This window comes from Aegilops tauschii, chromosome 7 (assembly GCF_002575655.3).
Source record: "Aegilops tauschii subsp. strangulata cultivar AL8/78 chromosome 7, Aet v6.0, whole genome shotgun sequence".
NCBI classification, from domain to species: domain Eukaryota; kingdom Viridiplantae; phylum Streptophyta; class Magnoliopsida; order Poales; family Poaceae; genus Aegilops; species Aegilops tauschii.
This window is the reverse complement of record NC_053041.3, coordinates 17348982-17371534: the sequence shown is the minus strand read 5'-3', so window position 1 is coordinate 17371534 and position 22553 is coordinate 17348982.

The window sequence follows — 22553 nt, the reverse complement described above, 5'->3', positions numbered from 1 at the left end:
TTCAGTGAGTAATGCTAACGGTTTAGAATTGTGGCACCAAAGACGGTTTTGAAACGTCGCAGAACATATGAGATGTTCCGAAGACTGAAATTGGGATTTCAGACTAGTGCCCACGTCAAGAGGTATGAGACCTCTGACAAGTTTCTTAAGCTTGCAAACTAAGGGAGAAAAGCTCAATCGTTGAGCATGTGCTCAGATTGTCTGAGTACTACAATCACTTGAATCGAGTGGGAGTTGATCTTCCAGATGAGATAGTGATGGTTCTCCATAGTCACTGCCACCAAGCTATTAGAGCTTCCTGATGAACTATGACATATCAGGGATAGATATGATGATCCTTGAGCAACTCGCGATGTTTGACACCGTGAAAGTAGAAATCAAGAAGGAGCATCAATTGTTGATGGTTAGTAAAACCACTAGTTTCTAGAAGGGCAAGGGCAAAAGGGACACTTCATGAAACAGCAAATCATTTGCTGCTCTAGTGAAGAATCCCAAGGTTAAACCCAAACCCGAGACTAAGTGCTTCTGTAATGAGGGGAACGGTCACTGAAGCAGTACTACCCTAGATACTTGGTAGATGAGAAGGCAGGCAAGGTCGACAGAAGTATATTGGATATACGTTATATGAATGTGTACTTTACTAGTACTCCTAGCAGCACCAGGGTATTAGATACCGGTTCGGTTGCTAAGTGTTAGTAACTCGAAATAAAAGCTGCGGAATAAACGGAGACTAGCTAAAGGTGAGATGACGATATGTGTTGGAAGTGTTTCCAAGGTTGATGTGATCAAGCATCGCATGCTCCCTCTATCATCGAGATTTGGTGTTTGCGTTGAGCATGATTGGATTATGTTTATCGCAATACGGTTATTCATTTAAGGAGAATAATGGTTACTCTGTTTATTTGAATAATACCTTCAATGGTCTTGCACCTAAAATGAATCTCGATCGTAGTGATACACATGTTCGTGCCAAAAGATATAAAATAGTAATGATAGTTCCACATACTTATGGCACTGCCATTTGAGTCATATTGGTATAGAACGCATGAAGAAGCTCCATGTAGATGGATCTTTGGACTCACTCGTTTTTGAAAAGATTGAGACATGCGAACCATGTCTATTGGTATATATGCATGAAGGAACTCCATGCAGATGGATCGTTTGGACTCACTTGATTTTGAATCACTTGAGACATGCAAATCATACCACATGGGCAAGATGACTGAAAGTCCTCGTTTTCAGTAAGATGGAACAAGAGAGCAACTTATTGGAAGTAATACATTTTGATGTATGCAGTCCAATGAGTGCTGAGGCATGCAGTGGATATCATTATGTTCTTACTTCACAGATGATTTGAGTAGATGCTGAGTGTATTTACTTGATGAAACACAAGTCTGAATTATTGAAAGGTTCAAGTAATTTCAGAGTGAAGTTGAAGATCGTCATGACAAGAGGATAAAATGTCTGTGATATGATCATAGAGATGAATATCTGAGTTACGAGTTGGGCACACAATTAAGACATTGTGGAAAGTGTTTCACAAGTAATACCGCCTGGAACACCATAGTGTGATGGTGTGTCCGGACATCATAGCTGCACCCTATTGGATATGGTGCATACCATGATGTCTCTTATCGAACTACCACTATCGTTTATGGGTTAGGCATTAGAGACAACCGCATTCACTTTAAAAGGGGCACCACGCAATTCCGTTGAGACGACACCGTTTAGAGAAACCTAAGTTGTCGTTTCTTAAAAGTTTGGGGCTGCTATGCTTATGTGAAAAAGTTTCAGGATGATAAGCTCGAACCCAAAGCGGATAAATGCATCTTCATAGAATACCCAAAACAGTTGGGTATACCTCCTATTTCAGATCTGGAAGCAAAAGTAATTGCTTCTAGAAACAGGTCCTTTCTCGAGGAAAAGTTTCTCTCGAAAGAATTGAGTGGGACGATGGTGGAGACTTGATAAGGTTATTGAACCGTCACTTCAACTAGTGTGTAGCAGGGCACAGGAAGTTGTTCCTGTGGCACCTACACCAATTGAAGCGGAAGCTTATGATAGTGATCATGAAACTTCGGATCATGTCACTACCAAACCTCGTAGGACGACGAGGATGCGTGCTACCTCAGAGTGGTACGTGATCCTGTCTGAGATATCATGTTGTTGGACAATACTGAACCTACGAGCTATGTAGAAGCGAGGGTGGGCCCATATTCTGACAAATGGTTAGAAGCCATGAAATCCGAGATAAATGGAACTTTGAGAAGAAGACGGACGTGGACGGTAATGTTACCGTCTATGAAGCTCGACTTGTGGCAAAGAGTATTTCCACAAGTTCAAGGAGTTGACTATGATGAGTTTTTCCCATCCGTAGCGATGCTTAAGTCCGTCGGAATCATGTTAGCATTAGCTGCATTTATGAAATCTGGTAGATGGATGTCAAAACAAGTTTCCTTACCAGTTTTCGTAAGGAAAGGTTGTATGTGATACAATCAGAAAGGTTTTGTCCATCCTAAGGATGCTAAAAGGTATGCTAACTCCAGCGATCCTTCTAAGGACTGGAGTAAGCATCTCGGAGTTGGAATGTACGCTTTGATGAGATGATCAAAGATTTTGGGTTTATACAAAGTTTATGAGAAACTTGTATTTCCACTAAAGTGAGTGGGAGCGCTACAACATTTCTGATAAGTATATGTGAATGACATATTGTTGATCCGAAATGATGTAAAATTTCTGGAAAGCATAAAGGGTTGTTTGAAAGGAGTTTTTCAAAGGAAGACCTGGATAAAAGCTGCTTACATATTGGGCATCAAGATCTATAGAGATAGATCAAGACGCCCGATGATACTTTCAAAGAACGCACACCTTGACATGATTTTGAAAGAGTTCAAAATAGATCAGCAAAGAAGGAGTTCTTGGCTGTGTTACAAGGTGTGAGTATTGAGTAAGACTCAAGACCTGACCACAGCAGAAGAGAGAGAAAGGACGAAGGTCGTCCCCTATGCTTTAGACGTAGGCTCTACAGTATGCTATGCTGTGTACCGCACATGAAGTGTGCCTTGCCATGAGTTGGTCAAGGGGTACAATAGTGATCCGGGAATGGATCACATGACAGCGGTCGAACTTATCCTTAGTATCTAGTTGACTAAGGAATTTTCTCGATTATGGAGGTGAAAAGGAGTTCGTCGTAAAGGGTTACGTCGATGCGAACTTTGACACTAATCCGGATGACTCTGAGTAGTAAACCGGATTCGTATAGTAGAGCAATTATTTGAAATGGCTCCAAATAGCACGTGGTAGCATCCACAAGATGACATAGATATTCGTAAAAGCACACACGGATCTGAAAGGTTCAGACCCGTTGACTAATAACCTCTCTCACAAGCATAACATGATCAAACCAGAACTCATTGAGTGTTAATCACATAGTGATGTGAACTAGATTGTTGACTCTAGTAAACTCTTTAGATGTTGGTCACATGGTGATGTGACCTGTCAGTCTTAATCACATGGTGATGTGAACTAGATTATTGACTCTAGTGCAAGTGGGAGACTGTTGGAAATATGCCCTAGAGGCAATAATAAATAGGTTATTATTATATTTCCTTGTTCATGATGATCGTTTATTATCCATGCTAGAATTGTATTGATAGGAAACTCATATGCATGTGTGGATACATAGACAATACCATGTCCCTAGTAAGCCTCTAGGAGACTAGCTCGTTGTTCAATAGATGGTTACGGTTTCCTGACCATGGACATTGGATGTCGTTGATAACGGGATCACATCATTAGGAGAATGATTTGATGGACGAGACCCAATCCTAAGCCTAGCACAAGATCGTGTAGTTCGTTTGCTCAGAGCTTTTCTAATGTCAAGTATCATTTCCTTAGACCATGAGATTGTGCAACTCCCGGATACCGTAGGAATGCTTTGGTTTTACCAAACGTCACAACGTAACTGGGTGACTATAAAGGTGCACTACAGGTATCTCCGAAAGTGTCTGTTGGGTTGGCACGAATCGAGACTGGGATTTGTCACTCCGTGTAAACGGAGAGGTATCTCTGGGCCCACTCGGTAGGACATCATCATAATGTGCACAATGTGACCAAGGAGTTGATCACGGGATGATGTGAGTTATAGAACGAGTAAAGAGACTTGCCGGTAACAAGATTGAACAAGGTATAGGGATACCGACGATCGAATCTCGGGCAAATAACATACCGATGGACAAAGGGAATTGAATACGGGATTGATTGAATCCCCGACATCGTGGTTCATCCGATGAGATCATCGTGGAACATGTGGGAGCCAACATGGGTATCCAGATCCCGCTGTTGGTTATTGGCCGAAGAACGTCTCGGTCATGTCTGCATGGTTCCCGAACCCGTAGGGTCTACACACTTAAGGTTCGATGACGCTAGGGTTATAGTGAAAGTATGTACGTGGTTACCGAATATTGTTCGGAGTCCCGGATAAGATCCCGGACGTCACGAGGAGTTCCGGAACGGTCCAGAGGTAAAGATTTATATATGGGAAGTCCTGTTTTGGTCACCGGAAAAGTTTCGGGTGATATCGGTAATGTACCGGGACCACCGGGAGGGTCCCGGGGGTCCACCAAGTGGGGCCACTAGCCCCAGAGGGCTGCATGGGCCAAGTGTGGGAGGGGACCAGCCCCAGGTGGGCTGGTGCGCCCCCCCACAAGAGGTCCAGGGCGCAGGAAAGGGGGAAGGGGGAAACCCTAGTCTCCGATGGGCCTAAGGCCCATCTAGTGGGGCGCCCCCTCTCTCCCCCCCTTTGGCCGCCCCCCAAGCCCCATCTAGGGCTGGCCGCACCCCTTGGGGGTGGAACCCTAGATGGGGGCGCAGCCCTCCCCCTCCCCTATATATACTTGAGGTTTGGGGCTGCCATACAGACATGAGAACGTCTCTCTTTCGGCGCAGCCCTACCCCTCTCCCTTCTCCTCCTCTCCCGCGGTGCTTGGCGAAGCCCTGCGGGATTGCCACGCTCCTCCATCACCACCACGCCGTCGTGCTGCTGCTGGATGGAGTCTTCCCCAACCTCTCCCTCTCTCCTTGCTGGATCAAGGCGTGGGAGACGTCACCGGGCTGAACGTGTGTTGAACGCGGAGGCACCGTTCTTCGGTGCTTAGATCGGAATCAACCGCGATCTGAATCGCTACGAGTACGACTCCTTCATCCGCGTTCTTGCAACGCTTCCGCATCGCGATCTACTAGGGTATGTAGATGCACTCTCCTTCCCCTTGTTGCTAGATTACTCCATAGATTGATCTTGGTGATGCGTAGAAAATTTTGAATTTCTGCTACGTTCCCCAACACTACGAAGACACATTTCTCTGATTTGGGTTCGAGCTTATCAGGTTGAAGCTTTTTCACATAAGCATCACAGCCCCAAACTTTGAGAAACGACAACTTGGTTTTCTTGCCAAACCACAGTTCATAAGGTGTCGTCTCAACGGATTTAGATGGTGCCCTATTTAACGTGAATGCAGCCGTCTCTAAAGCATAACGCCAAAACGATAGCGGTAAATCAGTAAGAGACATCATAGATCACACCATATCTAATAAAGTGCGGTTACAATGTTCGGACACACCATTACGTGCTACCTCTTGAGCACTGCGTTGGTTCTCCCTTGAAGAGGAAAGGGTGATGCAGAAACGTAGCGTAAGTATTTCCCTCAGTTTTTGAGAACCAAGGTATCAATCCAGTAGGAGATCACGCACGAGTCCCTTGCACCTACACAAACAAATAAGAACCTCGCAACCAACGCGATAAAGGATTTGTCAATCCCTCAACGGTCACTTACGAGAATGAGATCTGATAGATATGATAAGATAATATTTTTGGTATTTTTATGATAAAGAGAAATAAAGATGCAAAGTAAAATAAAAGGCAAAAGAAATAACTAAGTGTTGGAAGATTAATATGATGGAAAATAGACCCGGGGGCCATAGGTTTCACTAGTGGCTTCTCTCAAGAGCATAAGTATTACGGTGGGTGAACAAATTACTGTTGAGCAATTGATAGAACTGAGCATAGTTACGAGATATCTAGGTATGATCATGTATATAGGCATCACGTCCGTGACAAGTACACCGACTCCTGCCTGCATCTACTACTATTACTCCACACATCGACCGCTATCCAGCATGCATCTAGAGTATTAAGTTCATAAGAACAGAGTAACGCTTTAAGCAAGATGGCATGATGTAGAGGGATAAACTCATGCAATATGATATAAACCCCATCTTGTTATCCTCGATGGCAACAATACAATACGTGCCTTGCTGCCCCTGCTGTCACTGGGAAAGGACACCGCAAGATTGAACCCAAAGCTAAGCACTTCTCCCATTGCAAGAAAGATCAATCTAGTAGGCCAAACCAAACTGATAATTCGAAGAGACTTGCAGAGATAAACAATCATACATAAAAGAATTCAGAAGAGATTCAAATATTGTTCATAGATAATCTTGATCATAAACCCACAATTCATCGGTCTCAACAAACACACCGCAATAGAAGATTACATCGAATAGATATCCACGAGAATCGTGGATAACTTTGTATGGAGATCCAAAGAGAGAGAATAAGCCATCTAGCTAATAACTATGGACCCGAAGGTCTGAGGTAAACTACACACACATCATCGGAGAGGCTATGGTGTTGTTGTAGAAGCCCTCCGTGATCAATGCCCCCTCCGGCGGAGCGCCGGAAAAGGCCCCAAGATGGGATCTCACGGGTACGGAAGGTTGGCGGCGTTGGAATTAGGTTTTTGGCTCCGTATCTGATAGTTTGGGGGTACGTAGGTATATATAGGAGGAAGAAGTACGTCAGTGGAGCAACGTGGGCCCCACGAGGGTGGAGGGCGCGCCCAGGGGGGTAGGCGCGCCCCCTGCCTCATGCTCTCCTGGTTGATTTCTTGACGTGGACTCCAAGTCCTCTGGATCACGTTTGTTCCGAAAATCACGTTCCCGAAGGTTTCATTCCGTTTGGACTCCATTTGATATTCTTTTTCTACGAAACACTGAAATAGGCAAAAAAACAGCAATTTGGGCTGGGCCTCCGGTTAGTAGGTTAGTCCCAAAAAATAATATAAAAGTGTATAATAAAGCCCATTAACATCCAAAACAGAATATAATATAGCATGGAACAATAAAAAATTATAGATACGTTGGAGACGTATCAAGCATCCCCAAGCTTAATTCTTGCTCATCCTCGAGTAGGTAAATGATAAAAACCTAATTTTTGATGTGGAATGCTACTTAGCATAATTTTCAATGTAATTCTCTTAATTGTGGTATGAATATTCAGCTCCGAAAGATTCAAGACAAAAGTTTAATATTGACATAAAAATAATAATACTTCAAGCATACTAACTAAGCAATTATGTCTTCTCAAAATAACAAGGCCAAAGAAAGTTATCCCTACAAAATCATATAGTCTGGCTATGCTCTATCTTCACCACAGGAAGTATTTAAATCATGCACAACCCCGATGACAAGCCAAGCAATTGTTTCATACTTTTGGTGTTCTCAAACTTTTTCAATCTTCACGCAATACATGAGCATGAGCCATGGATATAGCACTATATGTGGAATAGAATGGTGGTTGTGGAGAAGACAAAAAAGGAGAAGATAGTCTCACATCAACTAGGCGTATCAATGGGCTATGGAGATGCCGATCAATAGATATCAATGTGTGTGAGTAGGGATTGCCATGCAACGGATGCACTAGAGCTATAAGTATATGAAAGGTCAACAAAAGAAACTAAGTGGGTGTGCATCCAACTCGCTTGCTCACAAAGACCTAGGGCATTTTGAGGAAGCCCATCATTGGAATATACAAGCCAAGTTCTATAATGAAAAATTCCCACTAGTATATGAAAGTGACAACATAGGAGACTCCCTATCATGAAGATCATGGTGCTATTTTGAAGCACAAGTGTGGTAAAAGGATAGTAACATTGTCCCTTCTCTCTTTTTCTCTCATTATTTTTTTATTTGGGCCTTTTCTCTTTTTTATGGCCTCTTTTTTCCTTTTTTTTCGTCCGGAATCTCATCCCGACTTGTGGGAGAATCATAGTCTCCATCATCCTTTCCTCACTTGGGACAATGCTCTAAAAATGATGATCATCACACTTTTATTTACTTACAACTCAACAATTACAACTCAATACTTAGAACAAAATATGACTCTAAGTGAATGCCTCCGGCGGTGTACCGGGATATGCAATGAATCAAGAGTGACATGTATGAAAGAATTATGAACAGTGGCTTTGCCACAAATACGATGTCTACTACATGATCATGCGAAGCAATATGACAATGATGGAGCATGTCATAGTAAACGGAACGGTGGTAAGTTGCATGGCAATATATCTCGGAATGGCTATGGAAATGCTATGATAGGTAGGTATGGTGGCTGTTTTGAGGAAGGTATATGGTGGGTGTATGATACCGGCGAAAAGTGCGCGGTATTAGAGAGGCTAGCAATGGTGAAAGGAAGAGAGTGCGTATAATCCATGTACTCAACATTAGTCATAAAGAACTCATATATTTATTGCAAAAATCTACAAGTTATCAAAGCAAAGTATTACGTGCATGCCCCTAGGGGGATAGATTGGTAGGAAAAGACCATCGCTCGTCCCCGACCGCCACTCATAAGGAAGACAATCAATAAATAAATCATGCTCCGACTTCATCACATAACGGTTCACCATACGTGCATGCTACGGGAATCACAAACTTTAACACAAGTATTCCTCAAATCCACAACTACTCAACTAGCATGACTCTAATATCACCATCTTTATATCTCAAAACAATTATCAAGCATCAAACTTCTCATAGTATTCAACACACTCATAAGATAATTTTTACTAATCTTGGATGCCTATTACTTTAGGACTAATTTCTCAATTTAAGTAAATTACCATGCTGTTTTGTAGGACTCTCAAAATAATATAAGTGAAGCATGAGAGAACAATAGTTTCTATAAAAAAATCCACCACCGTGCTCTAAAAGATATAAGTGAAGCACTAGAGCAAAAACTATATAGCTCAAAAGATATAAGTGAAGCACATAGAGTATTCTAATAAATTCCGAATCATGCGTGTCTCTCTCAAAAGGTGTGTACAACATGGATGATTGTGGCAAACTAAAAAATAAAGACTCAAATAATACAAGACGCTCCAAGAAAAACACATATCATGTGGTGAATAAAAATATAGCTCCAAGTAAAGTTACCGATGGAAGTAGACGAAAGAGGGGATGCCTTCCGGGGCATCCCCAAGCTTTGGCTTTTTGGTGTCCTTAGATTATCTTGGGGTGCCATGGGCATCCCCAAGCTTAGGCTCTTGCCACTCCTTGTTCCATAATCCATCAAATCTTTTACCCAAAACTTGAAAACTTCACAACACAAAACTTAGCAGAAAATCTCGTGAGCTCCGTTAGCGAAAGAAAACAAAACACCACTTCAAGGTACTGCAATGAACTCGCAGAATCTGTCAAAAACAGAATAGTCTGTAGTAATCTGTAACTAATGCAAACTTATGGAACTCAAAAAAATCTACCAAAATAGGACGACCTATACAATTTGTTTATTGATCAGCAGCAATTGGAATCAGTATTTTAGCACGTTCTGGTGATTTTTAACAATTGTTTTCGTGAACAGAAAGTTTCTGGAATTTTCAGCAAGATCAAATAACTATCATCCAGGAAGATCCTATAGGTTTAACTTGGCACAAACACTAATTAAAACATAAAAACAAACCTAACCAGAGGCTAGATAAAATATTTATTCCTAAACAGAAACAAAAAGCAAAAAACTAAAAATAAATTGGGTTGCCTCCCAATAAGCGCTATCGTTTAACGCCCCTAGCTAGGCATAAAAGCAAGGATAGATCTAGGTATTGCCATCTTTGGAAGGAAATACATAAGTGGCTCTCATAATAGATTCATCGGGTAATTTAATCTTATTTCTAGGGAATTGTTCCATGCCTTTCCTTAACGGAAATTGGAATCTAATATTCCGTTCCTTCATACCAATGATTGCACCAATCGTTCTAAGGAAAGGTCTACCAAGAATAATAGGACATGAAGGATTGCAATCTATGTCAAGAACGATAAAATCTACGGGCACATAATTCCTATTTGCAACAATAAGAACATCATTAATTCTTCCCATAGGTTTTTTAATAGTGGAATCCGCAAGGTGCAAGTTTAAAGAACAATCATCAAATTCGCGAAAACCTAACAAATCACACAAAGTTTTTCTAATCGTGGAAACACTAGCACCCAAATCACACAAAGCATAGCATTCATGATCTTTAATTTTAATTCTGATAGTAGGTTCCCACTCATCATAAAGTTTTCTAGGGATAGAAACTTCCAACTCAAGTTTTTCTTCATAAGATTGCATCAAAGCATCAACGATATGTTTGGTAAAAGCTTTATGTTGACTATAAGCATGGGGAGAATTTAGCACGGATTGCAACAAGGAAATACAATATATCAACGAGCAATTATCATAATTAAATTCCTTGAAATCCAAAATAGTGGGTTCATTGATATGTAAAGTTTTAACTTCTTCAATCTCATTTTTATCAATTTTAGCATCAAGACCTAAAAACTCCGAATTTTTGGAACGTCTTCTAGGTAAAGGTGGCTCATAATCGATCCCATCATTATCAAGATTCATATTTTAAAACAAATATTTAATAGGGGACACATCAATAACTTTTAGATCTTCATCTTTATTCTCATAAAAATTAGAAGAACACGCCTTCACAAAGCAATCTTTCTTAGCACGCATCCTAGCGGTTCTTTCTTTGCACTCATCAATGGAAATTCTCATGGCTTTGAGAGACTCATTGATATCATGCTTAGGTGGAATAGATCTAAGTTTCAAGGAATCAACATCAAGAGAAATTCTATCAACGTTCCTAGCCAATTTATCAATCTTAGGCAACTTCTCTTCAAGCAAAGCATTGAAATTCTTTTGTGAATTTATAAACTCTTTAACACTAGTCTCAAATTCAGAGGGCATCTTATTAAAATTTCCATAAGAGTTGTTGTAGGAATTACCATAATTATTAGAGGAATTACTAGGATACGGCCTAGGGTTAAAGTTTCTTCTATACGCGTTGTTACCAAAATTATGCCTACCAACAAAATTCACATCCATTGATTCATTATTATTCTCAATCAAAGTAGACAAAGGCATATCATTAGGATAAGAAGAAACACTCTTAGTAGCAAATAATTTCATAAGTTCATCCATCTTTCCACTCAAAACATTAATTTCTTCTATCGCATGCACTTTTTTATTAGTAGATCTTTCGGTGTGCCATTGAGAATAATTAACCATAATATTATCTAGGAGTTTAGTAGCTTCTCCTAAAGTGATTTCCATAAAAGTGCTTCCCGCGGCCGAATCTAAAAGATTTCTAGAAGAAAAATTCAATCCGGCATAAAATTTTTGTATAATCATCCAAATATTCAAACCATGTGTAGGGCAATTACGTATAATTAATTTCATCCTCTCCCAAGCTTGTGCAACATTATCGTGATCAAGTTGCTTAAAATTCATAATATCGTTTCTAAGAGAGATCATTTTAGCGGGAGGAAAATACTTAGAGATAAAAGCATCTTTGCACTTATTCCATGAATCAATACTATTTTTAGGCAAAGACGAAAACCAAACTTTAGCACGATCTCTAAGGAAAAAAGGAAATAGCTTCAATTTAACAATATCATTGTCCACATCTTTCTTCTTTTGCATATCACATAAATCAACGAAGCTATTTAGATGGGTAGCGGCATCTTCACTAGGAAGGCCCGTGAATTGATCTTTCATGACAAGATTCAACAAAGAAGCATTAATTTCACAAGATTCAGTATCGGTAAGAGGAGCAATCGGAGTGCTAAGAAAATCATTGTTGTTGGTATTGGTAAAGTCACACAATTTAGTATTATCTTGAGCCATCGTGACAAGCAAGCGATCCAACACACAAGCAAACAAGAAGCAAGCGAAAAAGAGGCGAACGGAAAATAGAGGGCGAATAAAACGACAAGGGTGAAGTGGGGGAGAGGAAAACGTGAGGCAAATGGCAAATAATGTAATGCGAGGGATAAGAGTTTGTGATGGGTACTCGGTATGTCTTGACTTGACTTGGCGCGAATCTCCCCGGCAACGGCGCCAGAAATCTTTCTCGCTACCTCTTGAGCACTGCGTTGGTTTTCCCTCGAAGTGGAAAGGGTGATGCAGTAAAGCATCGTAAGTATTTACCTCAGTTTTTGAGAACCAAGGTATCAATCCAGTCGGAGATCACGCACGAGTCCCTTGCACCTACACAAACAAATATGAACCTCGCAACCAACGCGATAAAGGAGTCGTCAATCCCTCAACGGTCACCTACGAGAATTAGAGCTGATAGATATGATAAGATAATATTTTTGGTATTTTTATGATAAAGAGAAATAAAGATGCAAAGTAAAATAAAAGGCAAAAGAAATAACTAAGTGTTGGAAGATTAATATGATGGAAAATAGACCCGGGGCCATTGGTTTCACTAGCGGCCTATCTCAAGAGCATAAGTATTACGCTGGGTGAACAAATTACTGTTGAGCAATTGATAGAATTGAGCATAGTTATGAGATTATCTAGGTATGATCATGTATATAGGCATCACGTCCGCGACAAGTAGACCGACTCCTGCCTGCATATACTACTATTACTCCACACATCGACCGCTATCCAGCATGCATCTAGAGTATTAAGTTCATAACAACAGAGTAACGCTTTAAGCAAGATGACATGATGTAGAGGGATAAACTCATGCAATATGATATAAACCCCATCTTGTTATCCTCGATGGCAACAATACAATACGTGCCTTGCTGCCCCTGCTGTCACTGGGAAAGGACACCGCAAGATTGAACCCAAAGCTAAGCACTTCTCCCATTGCAAGAAAGATCAATCTATATGCCAAACCAAACTGATAATTCGAAGAGACTTGCAGAGATAAACAATCATACATAAAAGAATTCAGAAGAGATTCAAATATTGTTCATAGATAATCTTGATCATAAACCCACAATTCATCGGTCTCAACAAACACACCGCAATAGAAGATTACATCGAATAGATATCCACGAGAATCGTGGATAACTTTGTATGGAGATCCAAAGAGAGAGAATAAGCCATCTAGCTAATAACTATGGACCCGAAGGTCTGAGGTAAACTACACACACATCATCGGAGAGGCTATGGTGTTGTTGTAGAAGCCCTCCGTGATCAATGCCCCCTCCGGCGGAGCGCCGGAAAAGGCCCCAAGATGGGATCTCACGGGTACAGAAGGTTGCGACGGTGGAATTAGGTTTTTGGCTCCGTATCTGATAGTTTGGGGGTACGTAGGTATATATAGGAGGAAGAAGTACGTCGGTGGAGCAACGTGGGCCCCTCAAGGGTGGAGGGTGCGCCCAGGGGGGTAGGCGCACCCCCCTGCCTCATGCTCTCCTGGTTGATTTCTTGACGTGGACTCCAAGTCCTCTGGATCACGTTTGTTCCGAAAATCACGTTCCCAAAGGTTTCATTCCGTTTGGACTCCATTTGATATTCTTTTTGTGAGAAACACTGAAATAGGCAAAAAAACAGCAATTTGGGCTGGGCCTCCGGTTAATAGGTTAGTCCCAAAAAATAATATAAAAGTGTATAATAAAGCCCATTAACATCCAAAACAGAATATAATATAGCATGGAACAATCCAAAATTATAGATACGTTGGAGACGTATCATTACGCTATGGTGTTCCGGGTGGCGTGAGTTGCGAAACTATTCTGCATTGTTTCAAATGAAGACCAAACTCGTAACTCAAATATTCTCCTCCACGATCAGATCGCAGAAACTTTATTTTCTTGTTACGATGATTTTCCACTTCACTCTGAAATTCTTTGAACTTTTGAAATGTTACAGGCTTATGTTTCATCAAGTAGATATACCTATATCTTCTCAAATCATCTGTGATGGTCAGAAAATAATGATACCCGCCGCGAGCCTCAATATTCATCAGACCGCATACATCAGTATGTATTATTTCAAAAAAATCTGTTGCTCGCTCCATTTTTTTGGAGAACGGATTTTTAGTCATCTTGCCCATGAGGCATGGTTCGTAAGTACCAAGTGATTCGAAAAGTCCATCAGTATGGAGTTTCTTCATGCACTTTACACCAATATGACCCAAACGGCAGTGTCACAAATAAGTTGCACTATCACTATCAACTTTGCATCTTTTGGCTTCAATATTATGAATATGTGTATCACTACTATCGAGATTCAACAAAAATAGACCACTCTTCTAGGGTGCATGACCATAAAAGATATTACTCGTATAAATAGAACAACCATTATTCTCAGATTTAATTGAATAACCGTCTCGCATCAAACAAGATCCAGATATAATGTTCATGCTCAACGCTGGCACCAAATAACAATTATTCAGGTCTAAAACTAATCCCGAAGGTAGATGTAGAGGTAGTGTGCCGACGGCGATCACATCGACTTTGGAACCATTTCCCACGCGCATCGTCACCTCGTCCTTAGCCAATCTTCACTTAATCAGTAGCCCCTGTTTCGAGTTACAAATATGAGCAACAGAACTAGTATCAAATACCCAGGCCCTACTGCGAGCATTAGTTAAGTACACATCAATAACATGTATATCAAATATACCTTTCACTTTGCCATCCTTCTTATCCGCCAAATAATTGGGGCAGTTCCGCTTCCAGTGACCAGTCCCTTTGCAGTAGAAGCACTCAGTCTCAGGCTTAGGTCCAGACTTGGGCTTCTTCACTTGAGCAGCAACTTGCTTGTCGTTCTTCTTGAAGTTCCCCTTCTTCCCTTTGCCCTTTTTCTTGAAACTAGTGGTCTTGTTGACCATCAACACTTGATGCTCCTTGATTTCTACCTCTGCAGCCTTTAGCATTGCGAAGAGCTCGGGAATTGTCTTATCCATCACTTGCATATTATAGTTCATTACGAAGCTTTTGTAGCGTGGTGGCAGTGATTGAAGAACTCTATCAATGACACAATCATCAGTATTATTAACTCCCAGTTGAGTCAAGTGGTTGTGGTACCCAGTCATTCTGAGTATGTGTTCAGTGACAGAACTATTCTCCTCCATTTTGCAGTTATAGAACTTATTGGAGACTTCATATCTCTCAATCCGGGCATTTGCTTGAAATATTAACTTCAACTCCTGGAACATCTCATATGCTCCATGACGTTCAAAACGTCGTTGAAGTCCCGGTTCTAAGACGTAAAGCATGGCACACTGAACTATCGAGTAGTCATCAGCTTTACTTCGCCAGACGTTCTTAACGTCATCAGCAGCATCTGCAGCAGGCCTGGCACCCATCGGTGCTTCCAGGACGTAATTCTTCTGTGCAGCAATGAGGATAATCCTCAAGTTATGGACCCAGTCCGTGTAGTTGCTACCATCATCTTTCAACTTAGCTTTCTCTAGGAACGCATTAAAATTCAAAGGAACAGTAGCACGGGCCATTGATCTACAACAACATAGACATGCAAAATACTATCAGGTACTAAGTTCAAGATAAATTAAAGTTCAATTAATCATATTACTTAAGAACTCCCACTTAGATAGACATCATTCTAATCATCTAAGTGATCACGTGATCCAAATCAACTAAACCATGTCCGATCATCACGTGAGATGGAGTAGTTTTCAATGGTGAACATCACTATGTTGATCATATCTACTATATGATTCATGCTCGACTTCTCTCACTAAATTTCAAGGTATAAGTGTTCTCCCTGAGTATGCACCGTTGCGACAGTTCGTCGTGCCGAGACACCACGTGATGATCGGGTGTGATAAGCTCTATGTTCACATACAATGGGTGCAAGCCAATTTTGCACAGGCAGAATACTCGGGTTAAACTTTACAAGCCTAGCATATGCAGATATGGCCTCGGAACACTGAGACCGAAAGGTCGAGCATGAATCATATAGTAGATATGATCAACATAGTGATGTTCACCATTGAAAACTACTCCATCTCACGTGATGATCGGACATGGTTTAGTTGATTTGGATCACATGATCACTTAGATGATTAGAATGATGTCTATCTAAGTGGGAGTTCTTAAGTAATATGATTAATTGAACTTTAATTTATCTTGAACTTAGTACCTGATAGTATTTTGCATGTCTATGTTGTTGTAGATCAATGGCCCGTGCTACTGTTCCTTTGAATTTTAATGCGTTCCTAGAGAAAGCTAAGTTGAAAGATGAGTTCTAAGACGAAAAGCATGGCACACTGAACTATCGAGTAGTCATCAGCTTTACTTCGCCAGACGTTCTTAACGTCATCAGCAGCATCTGCAGCAGGCCTGGCACCCATCGGTGCTTCCAGGACGTAATTCTTCTGTGCAGCAATGAGGATAATCCTCAAGTTATGGACCCAGTCCGTGTAGTTGCTACCATCATCTTTCAACTTAGCTTTCTCTAGGAACGCATTAAAATTCAAAGGAACAGTAGCACGGGCCATTGATCTACAACAACATAGACATGCAAAATACTATCAGGTACTAAGTTCAAGATAAATTAAAGTTCAATTAATCATATTACTTAAGAACTCACACTTAGATAGACATCATTCTAATCATCTAAGTGATCACGTGATCCAAATCAACTAAACCATGTCCGATCATCACGTGAGATGGAGTAGTTTTCAATGGTGAACATCACTATGTTGATCATATCTACTATATGATTCATGCTCGACCTTTCGGTCTCAGTGTTCCGAGGCCATATCTGCATATGCTAGGCTTGTAAAGTTTAACCCGAGTATTCTGCGTGTGCAAAATTGGCTTGCACCCATTGTATGTGAACATAGAGCTTATCACACCCGATCATCACGTGGTGTCTCGGCACGACGAACTGTCGCAACGGTGCATACTCAGGGAGAACACTTATACCTTGAAATTTAGTGAGAGGTCATCTTATAATGCTACCGCCGAACTAAGCAAAATAAGATCCATAAAGGATAAACATCACATGCAATCAATATAAGTGATATGATATGGCCATCATCATCTTGTGCCTTTGTTCTCCATCTCCAAAGCACCGTCATGGTCACCATCGTCACGGGCTTGACACCTTGATCTCCATCGAAGCATCGTTGTCGTCTCACCAACTATTGCTATCACGACTATCGCTACTGCTTAGTGATAAAGTAAAGCAATTACATGGCGATTGCATTTCATACAATAAAGCGACAACCATAAGGCTCCTGCCAGTTGCCGATAACTGTTACAAAACATGATCATCTCATACAACAATTTATATATCATCACGTCTTGACCATATCACATCACAACATACCCTCCAAAAACAAGTTAGACGTCCTCTACTTGTTGTCGCAAATTTTACGTGGCTGCTATGGGTTTAGCAAGAACCGTTCTTACCTACGCATCAAAAACCACAATGATTTTTCGTCAAGTGTGTTGTTTTAACCTTCAACAAGGACCGGGCGTAGTCACACTCGATTCAACTAAAGTTGGAGAAACAGACACCCACTAGCCACCTGTGTGCGAAGCACGCCGATAGAACCAGTCTTGCATTAGCGTACGCGTAATGTCAGTCTGAGCCGCTTCATCCAACAATACCGCCGAATCAAAGTATGACATGCTGGTAAGCAGTATGACTATTATCGCCCACAACTCTTTGTGTTTGACTCGTGCATATAACATCTACGCATTGACCTGGCTCGGATGCCACTGTTTGGGAACGCAGTATTTCAAAAAAAATTACCTACGATCACGCAAGATATATCTATGTGATGCATAGCAACGAGCGGGAGAGTGTATCGACGTACCCTCGTAGACCGAAAGAGGAAGCGTTAAGTAACGCGGTTGATGTAGTCGAACATCTTCGCGATCCAACCGATCAAGTACCAAACGCACGACACCTCCGCGATCTGCACACGTTCAGCTCGGTGACGTCCCTCGTTCTCTTGATCCAGCTGAGGGAGAGTTTCGTCAGCACACGGCGTGATGACGGTGATGATGAAGTTACCGACGCAGGGCTTCGCCTAAGCACTACAACGATATGACTGAGGTGGAAATCTGTGAAGGGGGCACCGCACACGACTAAGCAATCAAGTTATGTGTCTTTGGGGTGCCCCCCTCCCCCGGATATAAAGGAGGGGAGGAGGGGGCCGGCCGGCCTCGTGGTGTGCCCCCAAGGGGGAGAATCCTACTCCTACTAGGAGGGGTAAGGAAGGGGAAGAGGAGAAGAACGAAAGGGGGCCGGCCCCCCTCCCAATTCGGATTGGGCTTGGGGGGTGTGCCTCACCTCTTGGCCGCCTCCTCTCTCTTCCACTAAAGCCCATGTAGCCCCATTAAGCCCCCGGGAGGTTCCGGTAACCCCCGGGTACTCCGAAAAATGCCCGAACTCATCCGAAACCTTTCCGGTGTCCAAACATAGCCCTCCAATATATCAATCTTCACGTCTCGACCATTTCGAGACTCCTCGCCATGTCCGTGATCACATCCAGGACTCCGAACAACCTTCGGTAAATCAAAACACATAAACTCATAATACCGATCGTCATCTAACGTTAAGCGTGCGGACCCTACGGGTTCGAGAACTATGTAGACATGACCGAGACTCATCTCCGGTCAATAACCAATAGCGGAACCTGGATTCTCATATTGGCTCCCACATATTCTACGAAGATCTTTATTAGTCAAACCGCATAACAACATACGTTGTTCCCTTTGTCATCGGTATGCTACTTGCCCGAGATTCGATCGTCGGTATCTCAATACCTAGTTCAATCTCGTTACCGGCAAGTCTCTTTACTCGTTCCTTAGTGCATCATCCCGCAACTAACTCATTAGTTATATTGCTTGCAAGGCTTATAGTGATGTGCATTACCAAGAAGGCCGAGAGATACCTCTTCGACAATCGGAGTGACAAATCCTAATCTCGATCTATGCCAACTCAACAAACACCATCGGAGACACGTGTAGAGCATCTTTATAATCACCCAGTTATGTTGTGACGTTTGATAGCACACAAAGTGTTCCTCCAGTATTTGGGAGTTGCATAATCTCATAGTCATAGGAACATGCATAAGTCATGAAGAAAGCAATAGCAAGAAACTAAACGATCATCGTGCTAAGCTATCGGATGTGTCTTGTCAATCACATCATTCTCTAATGATGTGATCCCGTTAATCAACTGACAACTCAAGTATATGGTTAGGAAACTTAACCATCTTTAATTAACGAGCTAGTCAAGTAGAGGCATACTAGTGACACTCTGTTTGTCTATGTATTCACACATGTACTAAGTTTCCGGTTAATACAATTCTAGCATGAATAATAAACATTTATCATGATATAAGGATGTATAAATAACAACTTTATTATTGCCTCTAGGGCATATTTCCTTCAGCTACAACCTTAGTACTAGATATTTCAAAAAATTTCCCAGAAAATCCAGATGCACTACTGGAATCAGCTTCTTTGCCGTCTGCCATGGCGGACGGCAAAGGCATGCATGGCAGACGGCAAAGGCATGCATGCCGGATGGCAAAGTCCTTTGCCGTCAGCCAGCGGACGGCAAACTGTCCATCTGAACGAGTGCCGACAAAAGGGTTGTGCCGTCCGCCGTCGGAGGCCAGCAGACGGCAAAGATCATGGACGGCAGTGGGGTGGGGTGAGAGCTGTTAGGGGTTAACGGTGTGCTTTGCCGTCTGCTGACAGACGGCAAAGAGCTCAGCTCAGCCAGCACTGGGAAGCTGCCACGTGGCCAGCTATGCCGTCTGCCAGCAGACGGCAAAGATTCGAAGGTCTTTGCCCAGTGTTCTTTTCTTCTACAAGTAGCTGCCACGTGGCCTCTTTGTCGTCTGCTAGCGGTCCCAGTGTTCCCAGTTTCTACAGGTAGCTGCCACGTGGCCTCTTTGTCGTCTGCTAGCGGTCGACAAAGCTCTTTGTCATCCGCTAGTAGATGGCAAAGAGGCTATATATCCCCTGTTTTTATTTTAATCCATTTAATTTGACAGGATTTCACACACAGATATACATACATACATATCCAACAAAATATAACAGCATGTCCAACAACATATTTCATCAAATCCAACATATCCAACCACATAGTTCAACAAAGTCCATCCTATCCAACATATCCATATATACATACATATCCAGAAACAAGTTTCCAACAACATATCCATATAGACATACATATCCAAACAAGTTTTCATAAACAACAAGGAAGCACCAGAAGAATAGTACACTCCATCAATGCAAGCTTCCTCATCTAAAGCAAATCTGCAAATTGGGAAAGATGAAAGTTAGAAGAAGAAGAAGAAGAAGACTAGCTAGAAGAAAAGGAAGAGGAGGAAAAGAAGAAGAAGAATTTGTATTCTCTTTCTTTCTCTCTTCTCCTATTATTTATCTTCTTATTTTGTAACTAATGTAGGTAAAAATGCCATTTTTGGGCTAAGGTAGGTAAAAATGCTAAGTGTGTAGGTCAATTTAGAGCTAAGCTAGGTAAATAAGTCATTTTGGAGCTAACGTAGGTTAAATGGATCATATTAGAGCTAACCTAGGTAAACTTGGTCATGTTTGAGCTAACCTAGCTAATTATGCCATTTTTGACCTAACTAAGCTTATTGTGTCATTTTAGAGGACAACAAGCGAAGTATATGACATTTATGAGGTTAGCAAGGTTATTATGCCATTTCCGAATAAAAACAAGTAAGAGGAGGACAAGAAGAAGAAGAAGAAGAAGAAGAGGAGGAGGAAGAAGAAGAGGAGGAAGAAGAAGAAGATGAAGAAGAAGAAGACGAAGAATCTTCTTCTTTTCTTCCTATTCCTTCTTTCCTTCCTCTTCCTTGATTTTCTTCATCTTATTATATCATTTGTGGACTAAATAGGCTAAATTATGTCATAAATGCACTAAATAGGCTAAATAAGAAGAAAATACCATTATCACGGCGGTGAAGGAACGGTCGGGGCTGCGCCAGTGGCAAACGGAGGTGAAGGAGCGGTCGGGGTTCCGCCATTGGCAGATGCATAAGGATTGGTCGATGCTTGTCGGGAGGCATGCTGCACCAAAGATCATTTCCAATAATGTCTCGTTAGCATGATGCAAATGAAATGTGAATACTAGTAACTAACGACCATTCAAATCAAACTCACCATGGTTGCCGGAGCAATCTGGGGCATCGGTGGATGGGTCTGACCGTTTTTCTCATACATGGTCTGCACATTTGGTTCTCACGAGTCAGTCTGTAGTTAGTAATGCGAACATTACGTGCATGATTTGGCTAATATGCACGAGAAACGTACCACGAGGAGCTCGTATAGGGCCCGGTGAGACGCCTCGTTCTGGTTCCTCTCCTCCTCCAACACCTTTGAACCCATTATCCCAAGCTTCTTGCAATTCGTCCTTAAGCGGCTGCATGTACACATTCATATTCTTCCCCGGATAGTTGAGCCCTGGAACTATCAACGTCAGGAAAATGTTCTTTCTTTGCATAATCTGCCCGGGGGGGGGGGGGGGGGGCGATTGAGTGGAATGACAAACACGGGCCAACAACTGTATTGGGCTGCCGTCTGACCAAACACACTAAACCCATCCGTGCTGACAGCGACTCGAGGATGCCTTGGATCTGGCGTTTTTTTCCTTATGTAATGCATCGAAGCGCTTCCACGCTTCACCATCCGATGTGTGCACCATCATCACATTCCCATCTGCATCTAGTTTGGTTCTTTTGCCCGTTTTGTGCCATGTCATCTATCTGGCCGTCTCTTTGACCATAAAAAGATGTTGAAGTCTTGGTACGATTGGCATATACCGAAGAACATTAATGGGTATTTTGGTCTGCATCTTCTCACCCATACCATTGTCTACCACAACATACCTGGAAGACTTGCAAATGGGACTAGTTCAAGTCCTCATACTGAAGCCTAAATAAGACACATCCTTTCTCACAGGCATGTATCTTCTCATAGGGCATCTTAAGAGCACGGAGGATTTTGTGAGATGGCATCCAACTGACAAAGCTCAGTGTGCTCATGGAGAGGACGTTTTGAGGACTCCAACATTTCAGTGAAGGCCTTTGCATATTCCTCCATCTCCTCATCTGAGTCCCGAGCATCGTCAAAGTCTTGCACCATGTCTTCCATCCCGGTACCATGTTCGTCCGTGCGACGACGAACCACCTCGGCTCTGGCACGTTGGGCAAACTCACCATGAAATGTCCAGACCATGTAACCAGGCGTAACACCAAACTTCTGCAGGTGTTTACTCATTCCAAGCTCGTCCCTCTTATTATAGTTGTCGCACCGGACACAGGGGCACCAGTGTAATTTCTGGCCATTTGCAAATGCGGCTCTAACAAACCCCTTGGTTTTTGTTAACCATTCCTCGGTCCAAACATTCTGACTAGTGTAACCGGTGTACATCCACGCACGATCACTCATAT